This window comes from Pseudonaja textilis, chromosome 14 (genome assembly GCF_049901715.1).
Source record: "Pseudonaja textilis isolate UNSWEBS1 chromosome 14, rPseTex1.2, whole genome shotgun sequence".
NCBI classification, from domain to species: domain Eukaryota; kingdom Metazoa; phylum Chordata; class Lepidosauria; order Squamata; family Elapidae; genus Pseudonaja; species Pseudonaja textilis.
Window position 1 is genome coordinate 4,487,219 of NC_142003.1, and position 13,858 is coordinate 4,501,076.

Sequence of the window (13,858 nt, forward strand, 5' to 3'; positions counted from 1 at the left end):
TAAAGTAACGGTTGGGTTTCCACAACACGTTGAACCACAAAGAAGCAATTCCATTTGAACTCAGGCTAGCATATTGTGTGAATACAGGTCTTAAGCATTGAATATCTTCCATCTCCACTTAGATCAGGTCCACATGTGAAGGTCTAATGAAACTGATTTATTGCTACTTGCGCCTAAGCACAGGAATCTTCTCAACTAACTGTTAGCACCTGCTTAGAATTAGCTATGGGTCAATGAAATTCAAGGGAGGTTGGACTTACTCTGCTTGTGGCTACTAGGCATTCTAGGCTGATCCCTCTTTTAACTCCATCCTGAGGTTCTACCACTCCTTCTCCTACATCGACAACTCATGAGACAACTTTTGGAAGGTCTTGTGGGCTTCATCCAAGCTTGAGACATGTTCTCAGGGTTTTGCATGTGGCCTTCTTCAGATCGACCTCAGCATGTTCTCCTTCCCTTTTCTCCAGAAGTTTGCTAGGTTGCATCCGGGGGCAATCGATCTGCCCGCCCGCCTTGAAAGGGGATCCGCCAATTTGGAATACATGGATTGCTGTCTTCAGCCTTAGGCCTTGGGAGAGGATGTGTGAGTCACCAGCTCCTGAGGATGGTTGGCAGTTCTAGGGAACATGAGGTGAGGAAGCTTGAGTCACTTGAACTTCCTCTTCTCTTCCAATTAAGCGATGTTCGATGTCGGCCTCGAGTCATCCTGGCAATGAGAACAATTGCCTTCTTCCATGCAGGAAAGGGTAAATCAAGCCTTGACTAGATTCAGTCAACCCCAGGCGGCTCATTAAGCACATCTGAAGCTTGCAATGTGGCATCCTGTCAACCAGGAATTCCAACATGGACGATGGAGAGAAAAAGACTTTGGGCTTACATTTAAGGTTATGAGGATAGAGGTGGGGAAGATGTCCACAAGCGTATGCTGATGGCGGGCTCTTTTGACCTACATCAATACACAACTGGAAGAAGCTTTATTGCAGACCATTGGCTACAGTACAAAGAGCTGAAGAAGCAATGAATTGTCTCAGCAAGAGTTGCTGCCGAGTGTCCGGTGCAAGGGCTGCACAACCAGGATCAAGAGCGAGTCTGAGGGCAAACTCCAGTCTTGTGTTCCACCAACTGGGAAGAAAATTCCCTCAAATGCAATAGGGCCTCCATACTTCACTCTAAACGAAGCAGAGTAATGCACATGAGCTGGATTGTCCCATCTCACCCCACGTGGTTGAGGTCACATAAAATGCTTTAGAGTGAACCAGACTTTATGTCAAGAGGATGTGACATCATTTGTTTGGCTCCTTGAGGAAGACATTTCTGTTTGATTTGAGATGGAACGCAGAAGATAAGAGTTCCCTTTCTTCAGCTTTCTGGTCGTTCTTTACCAAGAAGACTGTCAACACTTCCTTGATGATGGCAAACTAGCTCAACCAGTCTCAATGCGATTGGGTAGCTCTGGTTCAATATGCATTGGAAAACTCCAAGAGTAGTTTATCCTTTCTGGAAGGAGAAGAACCATCAAGAAACATCTAAAACCTTCTTTCTAAATAATTTCATTCTACTGTACTTTACAAATTATTACTGAAGTTGAAGGAGATTTACCTCTGTCTATCTCCATCTCCTCCATCATCTCCTTCATCTCCATCAGTTCCATCATCTCCATCAGTCCTACCATCTGCACCTCCATTTCCATCCTTCTTCATCTTCTCCATCGTTCTATCTCCATCATTATCTTCTTCATCTCCATTTCTCTATCTCCATCTCTATCACCTCTATCTTCACCATCATCTCCATCTCTCTAACTCCATCTCCCATCACCTCTATCTCTATAGCTCCAGACACACAGACACATATGTGTACAATGCATACTTGCTCCATGATCGTAAATATTTAGCTTTGTTTTTAATCATTTTTCGGAATGGCTTTAGAAAATTAAGAACCCCATTGACTTGATTGGTCTCGATTAGGAAGCAGTGTTTGATATGTTGCTGAATCTTTTGCTTTGACATGGGACCTTCCAACTTTCGGCATGTGGCTGCCCCCTCAAGCCATTCCCAAATCATCTAATCTTTACAGCTGCATGTAACATCACGTTTTCTTCACTGGATTGGAAGCGTTGGAAGACAGCAAAGAACAAGGAGGTGGAGGGGAGGAGGTTGGGAGAGACTGAAAGGCCTATCCCTTAATTAAGAAAACCAACACATCAGACTGTTGGGTAATTATGGCTTTAACTGCAGCTTTCACACAAGGGACTTGAACCAGGCAGTGTTTTATAAGGGTAAGTTAATTAATATTTATATATTACCTGGAATGTGCAACACGACCAAGAACACACTTAAAACAGGGTTATAAAAGAGTGAAGATCTGAGGTGGTTTTCACACCTTCTCGGCAAGTTTTATTCTCTTTCTTGAGCTGTTTGATGCAATGAATGCTGTTTTGGGGGGTGGTTGGATGCCCCTTTTGCGATGTCAATGGACTGCTTTGACAATGAGGCCTTGCAACGTCTCAGAATCCTTCTCCTCCCACTCTCTTACAGGAGGGTTTCCCAATCTTCATAATACCCACTCATGAAAAGACCCTTTCTCATCACTAGTTCTTCACTCATGGTTCTCCAGACAGTCATGTTTATATCTGTCTGCTGATTCAGATCGCCTCTGCGGACATGTGGGCTCCCTTGGATTCAGTGAAGTTGGAAAAAGAAGGTTGCTCCAATAGGCTGCCTCTCTCGTAGAACTTTGGGTCCTCCTCAGTGTTATTAAATCAATTTATAAGAGTAAATTGATATTCTAAAGAAGAGTCCTTCAGGAGAAGCAACTGAGAACCACACCTAGAATACTGCATCCAGTTTTGGTCATCACACTATAGAAAAAGATGCTGAGGCTCTAGAACAAGGGTCTTCAAACTTGGCAAGTTTAAGACTTGTGGACTTCAACTCCCAAAATTCCGGAGCTAACATGACTGGAGGAGGAATTCTGGGAGTTGAAGTCCACAAGCCTTAAAGCTGTCATGTTTGAAGTCCCCTGCTCTAGAAAGAGGGCAAAGAAGAACAACCAGGATGATTAGGGGACTGGAGGCTAAAACATACAATGAAAGGTGGTAGGAACTGGGCTTGGCTAGTCTAGTGAAGAGAAGGACCAGGGGAGACAGGATAGCAGTCTTCCAATATTTAAGAGGCTGCCACAGAGAGGAGGGGGTCAAGCTACTTTCCAAAGCACCCGAAGGCCAGACAAGGAATAATGGATGGAAACTGAACAAGGAGAGATTCAACCTGGAAATAAGGAGAAATTTTCTAATGGAACAAGCAACCCATGGAACAGAAGTTGCCTTCGGAAGTTGTGGGAGCTTCAACACTGGAGGCGTTCAAGAAGAGATTGGACTGCCCTGTCAGAAATGATGTAGGGTTTCCTGCTTGGGTGGGGAAGTTGGACTAAATGACCCACAAGGTCCCTTCCAACTCTGTTAATCTGTCTCTGTATCTTGAGCTTGGATGCCTTGATAAATAGACCCTCTGGAGACCTCTGGCCCAAGACAATTCACTAATGGCCTAGATTTGGACTCTCCTCAGTTCTTCTTGTTCTGTTAACTCAATTCCTTCACTCTCAAGATCAAAGTCTTCAGGTTCACTTCTCCTCCCCAAGGAAGATAGCCCTTCCTTATATTAGATTTGCCACATCTTTCTGGAAGAGTCACAAAAGAAGATGAAAAGATCTGAGAACGTCCTTGATCGTTTGACAGCTGACATTTTGGTGGTTCCAATTCATTTCCGTACCCGTTGCCTCCTTTGGGTGCCCTTAAACACAGCGTCTTTCTTGTGCTTAGGCGCAACCATTGAGTAAATTTCTCAAACCACTAATTACAGGGAACGAAATCTAGTCTCTTTCATCCTGGGAGCTACACGGCTGCTGGAAGGAATCAAAAGGGAAAACATGAGGCATTGAAATGCTCCAACAGCTTGCTGATGTCTGTTGGCATCGAGAGCGATAGCTTTTCTTCTTCTTCTTTTTTCTTCTTTGTGCAAATTTCCAGAGGAGCTAAGTGCAACAGAAACAAAAAACAAAGCTTACTTTTTCACTTCTGGCAACAATTAGAGAAAGAGTTATCCACTTGATTTTTTTTTTCCTGGTATGACGATCCACAATCTCTGGAGAAGCATTGAAGTCTTTGATTCTAAGAGACACTGATTTGTGTTACTGTCTCTAGTTACCTTGGCAGGTAATTGTGGCGGATAATTATGGCCAAAATTACTTGGATGTTGGGCCAGTCTTTCAACTTGAACTATTATGTGGCAACTTATCCTAGATTTCATCTTAGCTTCTTATTTCCTCCCCACAGGAAATATCTTCTAGTCAATCTAGCACTCATCATTACAAGACCAGTAGCAAACCATCGATGGAGATTGTTAAGGAGAGTTTTTCTATTTCTCTAGTGTTGCTATTTAGTTGTGCGTTTGATTTCTGGAGGGGCTGAAAATCAAATATGGGAAAAACAACCATAGATTTGAAACCAACTTTGCCCTGAAGGCAGATGTGATTAGCAGATAGAGTCAAAGAGTAAGCAGTAAGTTAAATACGTGTTGGACAAAGCAAGAAAACACAACAGGATCTCAAAATGGAGGACAAAATTCTGTGCAAACTCCAAGCTGAAATTAGTGAATAATTTAAAACTTTCAGAATGTTTTTTTTTTAAAAAAAGCTGTGTTGTAATTATGAATGGTAACTGAATCATTTTAAGAAATTGCATTGCTCGTTTTTTTTACTTTTGCAATGTGTTTTGAAGGCCTTGTTTAAAAAAAGCAAAGGAACCAAGGTGACCATTGACTTAAAGCTGAGGAGACCATCAAATAGCTTGAAGCTTAATAGATCCACCGTTGTATCTTTTCTATCTCCTAAGGTTGTCCAAAAGGTAAAACATAGAGAAGACATGACACTTCACTGTCTTCAACTTCAACTTTAGAAATACAATGAGTCACATTATTTAAAAGCAAGCCAAGATATTTCAAAGTATGTAGAGCCCAGTTGGAAAATGAAGAAGGTCCCACTGAAATCAACAGATATAGTTAAGCATCCGTTCCCGTGATATTTTTAAACATTGGTCATCTCAGATTTATGGATCTCAACGTCGAGAAGATCATCATTCATGCACATATCTCCTTGCTCCTTGGCCCAGACTTGTGAAGCAGAGATGAGTGTTGAAGGCAACCCCAGAGGCAATTTTTAACAGTGTGACGAGTTATTGCAGATTTCTGACCACCATATTCATGGCTCTTGATGGCCATCCAAAGAACCAAGCTAAGATACAGGTTGCTCAGGTGGCTGAACCCTCAAACAATGCCCAATTCCAAGCCCAGGTCCACCTCAAACTAACTCCTTGATGTTTCTTCAACTAGGTTAACAAAACAGCGAGAAGCAAAAGGACGAGGACAAGAAACACGGCCTTCAAACCAACTCTTTGCAAGCTTGGTAAGACCTCACAGCCTCCTTCCTAAATTCAAGCCAGGGTGCTTCCACCCACTTGGTTAATTTGCTGTTAGCAAGCCTGGCCTTGTGGTGGGGTTAATGATTCACTTATTGAGCTGATTGGCTTTTTCATATCAGTTCGCCCAACCGATCGGGTGCTGAAACTGGACAGTTTATTTGTTCAGCCATTGACTTTTGGAGGTGGTAACTAAGAAGCTTAAGAGCTCAGGCGTCCAAAAAATTCCAGAGATGCTTTCCTTGGCTCGTTAAAGGAGAACTGTTTGGGAGTTGACAAATGAGAAGATGATGGAGGGCAATTAGCAAAGCAGAATAATGTGCTGCCTTATCTGTAAGCAATGTGGGGGGGAGAGGCAAGAATTCAGTGGGCAGGTTAAAACCATGGACTTCTGACAATGAGTAACTTTTGTCTCTGGAAAGCGATTAGCACTCTCTGCTTCCTGTCCAGTTATAAACACACCTATTTAGGTGGAATTCCATCACCGATTTATGGCTGAAAGGAAGCTGAAAGGAAGCCCATTCTTCTCCTCGCCACTCAGAAGCTGCAATGCATGTCCGTGAGTGCAACACACATTCCAAACCACGCAATTAGACCTGATTTTGTTGTTGTTGTTGTTGTTGTTTTGAAAGGGTGGGATTGTGTTGCTTCCTCCTGTCACCTGCTGGGCCAATACATCAACGTTCACACTGATTGCTAGGCGGTAGCCACCCCTGATAGACTCTTATTTATGTCCGTGATGTTCACCAGAGGAGGACAACTTAAGATCCTAGAAGTCATAAGGCCACTGAAAGCCTTAAGCTCCACCTGGAGTTCTCTGAATATTGTTAAGATGGTTAAACAGGTGGCAAGGTCAATGGGCTAATTAGAATAGAATAGAATTGAATTCTTTATTGGCCAAGTGTGATTGGACACACACGGAATTTGTCTTGGTGCAACTGCTCTCAGTATACATAAAAGAAAAGATACATTTGTCACTATGAACTCTTTCCACACAATCTCCATTGATATATAGTAGGAGAGGCTCTGCTTTGCATCTTCTGAAGTCTATAATCAATTATTTGGTCTTTTTGATGTTCAGGGCGAGGTTATGTCTCTTTCGCAACCTTCCAACAAGCAAAAGTCGAAATGGGGAAGGCAAATTCACTTCACAGCCAACGTAATCATTGCAAGTGATTCACTCAATGACTGTGGCAAGAGGTAATAAAATGGGGCCAATTACACTTGACCCATGTCTCATTCAGCAAGAGAAATGTCGTGGCTCAGTTTGTGGCCATAAGTCGGAGACTATCTGTCTCCATGGAGATCGTTGCAATTCCAAATAGTTTTGGATTCAGCCCGACTGGCTTTGGAGGGTGTGTTACGTCAAACGTATCGCACAAGGAATGTATAGCATCGACATGAAAGGAACGGGCAGCTGCAGAAATTCAAGATGATAGAAACGGCCATCCCAGATTTTCTCCTTAAAAAAAAAAAAAAAAAACTGGGGGAGAAGGCAAAGAAATTCTTCCAGCTTATAATTTAATGCAAATTTCTTTAACTCATGCTTCCCCTATTTTTATACTTTCCGGGAGATTAGTGTGACCATTGATATGTATGTGCTTTTCCAGATGTTATTTTCCAAAATAACGAAATACAACGATGCAGTAGTTAGGGAAAATGTGGCCCTAGTCGAAAGCATGTCATGCTGAAAATATGTAAATTATTTTGGTGGAAAGTTGTTGGTGAAAAGGTACAACACAAGGGAGGGGGAAGAATGGCTACATACGTTGGGTGTGGGGAGGACATCCTAAAAAATACACATAAATTTGAAATGCAGAAGGCTAGAAAACAAATCCTTGAAATTATATATATATATATATATATATATATATATATATATATATATATATATATATATATATATATATATATATATATGTTTTCTGAGGTTCTCGCGGGTATTTATATGTGGATCTTTGGTTGTTCGGGTTTTCTCCCGCGTAAGATTCGAAGTATCTAGGCAACGTTTCGATGAAGTCTCATTCATCATCTTCAGGCTTCTGTCTCCGGCTCTGTGCTTTTCAGAGTAATGTGAGATTGCAGCTGCTTCCTCCTTTAACTGCCAGTGGGGGTGGGACTTGATTGGGTGGGGGCTTGGCTGTGTTCTGATTGGGTGGGGTGTGTTCTCATTGGTAGGGGGTTTGGTTGTGTTCTGATTGGTTGGGGGTTAGCCGTGTTCTGATTGGTTGGAGGCGTGTTCTGTTCAGGTGGGGGCTTGGCTGTGCTCCGGTTAGTCTTAGTTGCTGGGGATTTGAGCTGGTGAGTTGTGATCTTGCTGTTTGGCTTCTAGTTCGTGGTCCTGTTGCATCTTCATAGTGGGTGTCGGTTTGCTTCATGTATGGCTCGGAGGGGTTTGAAGTGGGTAGTGATGCAGCTGTAGTGCAGCTTCTGGTCCATGGTCGTGTCTCATCTTCTGAGTGGGTGAGAGTCTGTTTTCTACATGGAAGTGTGGTGGTGGCATCTTGTGTGGCTCTCATGGGTGTGGGTCTGGTGTCCTTCTTCATGTTAGGTACTCGTCTGTTCATGAGGGCGGGTTTCCAAATGGCTGGAAGGCGGGAAGTGTCATCTCGTTTGTTCATGCTGTGTGGGCGTTTTTCTATCTCTATGGCTTCTCTGATTATTCTGCTGTTGAAGTGTTCGGTTTTGGCGATAGTTCTGGTGTTTTTAAAATCAATTTCATGTCCTGTGGCTTTGAGGTGTTGGACCAGGGAAGAGGTCGTTTCTTCTTTTTGATTGAGTTCTTATGTTCTTCAATGCGTGCATTTATTCTTCTGTTAGTTTGTCCAATGTATGTGGTAGGGCAGGCAGTGCAGGGGATTTCGTATACTCCTTGGTTTTCTAATTCGATTTTGTCTTTGGGGTTTCTTAGGATGGTGGATATTTTTCTGTTTGTGCAGAATGCTGTTTTGATGTTGTGTTTTTGGAGGATCTTGCTGATTTTGTCTGTAGTGCCTTTTATATATGGGAGGAGGGCTTTGCCGTTTTCTTGTTCTCTGTCTTGGATTTTGGTTGGGGTTTCTTTTTGGATTAGGTGGGTAATCTTCTTTCTTTGGAATCCATTGGCTGTAAGTACGTTGGTGAGAGTGTGTAGTTCGGTTTTTTGGTGTTGTTCATCGGCTAAGCATTTTGTTCTGGAGATGAGTGTCTTGGCTACGGAATTGATCTGTGCTGGGTGGTGGTGTGAGAGTGCATGTAGATAGCGGTTAGTGTGTGTTTTCTTCTGGTAGATGGTGTGTCCTAGGGAGCCATTGGATCTTTTGTATACCAAGACATCTAGGAAGGGAAGTTGGTTGTTGGCTTCTGTTTCCATGGTGAATTGTATTTTGGGGTGTAGGCTGTTGAGGTGTGTGAGGAAGTTGTTCAGTTTTTCTTTCCCATGTGGCCAGATTATGAAGGTGTCATCTACGTATCTGAGCCAGAGTTTGGGTTTGTGGTCGTATTTTTCTAGAGCTTGTGTTTCAAAGTGTTCCATGTAGAGGTTAGCGATGACAGGTGAGAGGGGTGATCCCATGGGTGCTCCTTCTATTTGTTTGTATTTTTGTCCATTGTAGGTGAAGTATGTATTGGATAGGCAGTGGTTGGTATTGAAGAACATAAGAACTCAATCAAAAAAGAAGAAACGACCTCTTCCCTGGTCCAACACCTCAAAGCCACAGGACATGAAATTGATTTTAAAAACACCAGAACTATCGCCAAAACCGAACACTTCAACAGCAGAATAATCAGAGAAGCCATAGAGATAGAAAAACGCCCACACAGCATGAACAAACGAGATGACACTTCCCGCCTTCCAGCCATTTGGAAACCCGCCCTCATGAACAGACGAGTACCTAACATGAAGAAGGACACCAGACCCACACCCATGAGAGCCACACAAGATGCCACCACCACACTTCCATGTAGAAAACAGACTCTCACCCACTCAGAAGATGAGACACGACCATGGACCAGAAGCTGCACTACAGCTGCATCACTACCCACTTCAAACCCCTCCGAGCCATACATGAAGCAAACCGACACCCACTATGAAGATGCAACAGGACCACGAACTAGAAGCCAAACAGCAAGATCACAACTCACCAGCTCAAATCCCCCAGCAACTAAGACTAACCGAGCACAGCCAAGCCCCCACCTGAACAGAACACGCCTCCAACCAATCAGAACACGGCTAACCCCCAACCAATCAGAACACAACCAAACCCCTACCAATGAGAACACACCCCCACCCAATCAGAACACAGCCAAGCCCCCACCCAATCAAGTCCCACCCCACTGGCAGTTAAAAGGAGGAAGCAGCTGCAATCTCACATTACTCTGAAAAGCACAGAGCCGGAGACAGAAGCCTGAAGATGATGAATGAGACTTCATCGAAACGTTGCCTAGATACTTCGAATCTTACGCGGGAGAAAACCCGAACAACCAAAGATCCACATATATATATATATATATATATATATATATATATATATATATATATATATATATATATATATATATATATATATATATATATATATAAATCCTTCTTTGAGTTTGTCACTGATGTGATGGCAGGTTGCTGTGATGGCAACCAATCAATGGGCAAAGTTTCTTTCTTGATAAATAAAATAGTTCTTCATCAGTAGTTTGTGAGAAGCAGAGCGAAGGGGAGATTGGTTGGGGAAACCCGATATTTTTCTTCGCTGAAATAGGATTATCTCTCTTTGCATACTGATTTTGTGAAAATAATCCTGCCTAAATAAGACCAGGTCTAAATTGAAGCCTCTTGGTTTAATTCAGTAATTCATTTGTTCAGTTAGAGACAGTATAACACATTTCCTCTCCATGGACCCAACGAAGCCAAAAAAAAAAAAAAAAGTCCAAATTTAGCAAAGCCCCAACCCCTAAAATGTCACCCACCCTTCCTTTCAAGAGAAATGAAATCTTGGTTTCATTAGGCTTAGTTCTGTGGGAAGAAATATCCATCTGGTTCAATTCAAAGCTTGGAGAAAGACACTGGAAACATGGAGGCTGAAGATCCAAGCATATGGATTCTGGGCAGCTGACCCCATGGAGTTGAGAGTTGGGGGTGGGGTGGGGGCATTTATACCTTCTCTTGGGCTTTGCAATTGAGCTTCCTGTTCCTGTGCAAGAACATCTCTTCTATTGGTTGTTGTCAGACTCCCACGGGGCCATGTACAAATCTTAGGAGTTTGTCTGAGCCAAGTTTGGTTGAAGTTTGAACTGCTGGGGGTGGTGCACCTGAGATGATGCAATGAAGGGGCTTTGGGCAATTCCTATTGTGGCTGAGGGCTACTCCTACGTGGATCTTGGGTGAGGGTATTTGCTTAGGAATAGAGCTAGCTGTCTCCCTATCTCTTAAGTGCTGACATCTGCTGAGGGCTATTAAGAAAGGTGGAGGACGGTGCTTTCTATCTGCAAGAGCATGTTCTCCCTCGAGGGAAATATAATATTCTGCTTTTTTAATATTTCCGAAAACATTTCATTCTTCTAGGAGAGGGGTGGGTGCTAACTTTCTGCAATTCCTTTCTTCTGTATTTCCTTTTCCTCTTGGTTTTCGTCTTCAGTTCATGGTGGGCTCTCCTTTTTGGTTCCTTAGCTCCGATTCATACCTTGACCCACAGGTATGACTCCTGAGCTCCTCGTTCTTCCTCCTGTTCAAAGAAGGGCCTCTGGGTGAATTCCTGACCTTGACAGATGATACAGTCGCATCACAAAGGGCTCTTGATTTGCCCACCCAACCAAACGTCCCTGAGAGGCGTCTTGCTTGCAACTCTTGTGATTCTCAGTGAAGCATGTCACATCTGTCTCAGTTTCCCCCCCCTCCTTCTCTTTTCTTGCTCCATTTATTTTCGTTCCCCTCGGATTTCTCACAGCCTTTAAACTTAGTGACAGAAATTCTATTCTGGTGTGATGGATCTTCTAAGGTCTAGGAACCTTCCTCCCTCCCTTCCTTCCTTCCTCCCTTCCTTCCTGCCATTAAGGCCTATCTGCCACTGCAAATTAAGCTCTTCAGAACTTCATTCGCAGGGCCATATATCACCATAGAATCGGCAAACTGAGCTGTATTAAAAACAGATTTGTTTTTTTCCCCCTAAAGGACATTTGGAAACCCAAATCATGGAGACCCCCAATGTCATTGTCCCTGCAATGCATCCTGGGATTGTCAGGCCTTTTATTGCTTGCGGTGAAAGATGAGATGGGGGAACACAAACACGCACCCACTCATCAGTCCAATTAATCAATACTGCTCAGATAATACTACTCAACTGAAGCTAAATCTGTCTAGGTTGGTTTCTGAAGACTCTGGTGGCATACACCGTTTTCATCTCTGAGGTCTTTCTGTTCTTTACCCCCGCTACTATACGCGATCCCAGCTCAGATTCCTTGTAGAATCAAACTACGATGTCATTGGGATGGATCACCCATTAAGAAGCAATACATCCCCCCATATCCTAGAAAAGAATATAAAAATTTAGAAGAATGCAACTGCGCAACGTGTCCGTTAGAGATGAAGGAACTCTACCAACATGTACTTAGAAATAGACTGGAGGCTACAAGATCTGGGAACAAGAAGACAAACCATGAGTAGGGACGAAGGACGTGTAAAGCTTAAGCAAGATATAACTCTACAGGGGCAAAATGACACGCAAGCTAAGGCGAGGTGCAACTCCATAGACAAATGGACATGTAGACTAAATACAAGAAAGGACACCAAAAAAGGGTAATAGCTTTGTGAAATGTTACTTTCCTATTTCTGGAAATCAGCTGTATAAAAGACGGTGTTAACGGTGTTTGTTCAGGGCCTCAACTTTCAGATTGGACTTTCAGTTTTTGTAAAGCTGTAGGCGAAGAAGCCGTTGGAAATCAGGACGTTGCTTAAGTAAACATTCAGATTTCTTAAGGTGCTAGACAGAAATGATCTCACCAATTTTATCATCATAATTTGTAAGATACCGCAATGACTATCCCTGTGTTATCCCTCAGAGAAGGAAGCCTTCAAGTCTTGAAGTCACAAAACTTAGGTTATCGCCATAGGCTTAGTCAGTTTCTTCTAGATCTTCACTCAGCGGAGGTTGACCTCTTTTGTGGGCGGGAAGTCCTAGGATCAAAACTCAGCATCTCCAGATAGGGCTGGAAAACATCCTTCCTGAAACTCTGCACAAAACTTTCCACCAGTCTTGTCTGAAATGAGCTAGTATCTCAGTGCCTGGGGAATTCTGGAAGTTGAAGTCCTACGCTTCTTCAAGTTGTTGAGGTTGAAAGTTGAGGATGTCTCTAGAGATAGCAACGATAGTCTGGGTCCCTAGGACCAAGAAGAACCAAGATTGCTTGGTAGACTTTTTTTAAGCTTGAAAATGAAAGGCAGCAAATGCTTGTGTTGGTAAAGACACACAGAACTGGGCAGCAATTCAAAAAGATAGGGAATTATGTTGGAGGAAGAGACAGGGAATGTGTTGCTATGCTCATCATGTGTTGCTGTTATTAAAGCACAGATAAAGATGTGAAAGGACACCTTTATCTATTTTATTGCCACCACAATGAAGAAGCAGAATGTGGGTAGCTTCGTTGCAAGAAAGGAAATATAAAAGGTAAAGATTCCCCTTGCACATACGTGCTAGTTGTTCCCAGCTCTAGGTGCCACATCTCTGTTACAAAGCCGAAGAGCCAAGCGCTGTCTGAAGATGTCTCTGTGGTCATGTGGCCGGCATGACTAAATGTCAAAGGCGCATGGAGGAACACTGTTCCCTTCCCACCAAAGGGGTCCCTATTTTTCTACTTGCATTTTTTACATGGTTTCGAACTGCTAGGTTGGCAGAAGCCGGGACAAGGAACGGGAGCTCACTCCGATACGCGGCACTAGGGATTCGAACCGCCGCACCGCCGACCTTTCTGATCGACAAGCTCAGCGTCTAAGCCACTGAGCCACCGCATCCTAAGGAAATAGTAACCTCGTGCAAATCGGAAGCATGAAATTTGGGAAGTGAGTGGTTGGGGTGATAGCCTGTGAAAATGGCAACATTATGATTTCAGAGATATCTGTTTTTCTCCACTGGTAGAGAAGAACTAAACTCACAGACCTCCCAAATTGGAACATCACAGAATAATATTGTTGGAGGGTACTTTGGAGGTCTTTAAGTCCAACTTCCTACTCAAATAGAACTCTATCATTCTGCACAACTGGCTGTCCAGTCTTTTCTTAAAAACCTCCAGTGATGGAGTACCCATAATTTCTGAAGGCAAGCCATTCCACTGTTCTCACTGTTAGGAAATTTTATTTCTAGCTTGGATCTCTCCTTGATTAGTTTCCATCCATTGCTATTTGTTCCACCCTCGGGTGCTCTG

General features: G+C 43.1%; 1 long non-coding RNA gene across 1 annotated transcript in view; it reads left to right on the forward strand.

Moving 5' to 3' along the window:
* The first annotated feature begins 5,951 nt into the window (after nucleotides 1–5,951).
* LOC148124675 (uncharacterized) overlaps nucleotides 5,952–13,858 on the forward strand; it is a 36,159-nt gene continuing 28,252 nt past the window's right edge. Inside the window, exon 1 of the long non-coding RNA XR_015745176.1 lies at nucleotides 5,952–6,029. This is a non-coding gene — a long non-coding RNA (uncharacterized LOC148124675). The remainder of the gene's footprint in view (nucleotides 6,030–13,858) is intronic.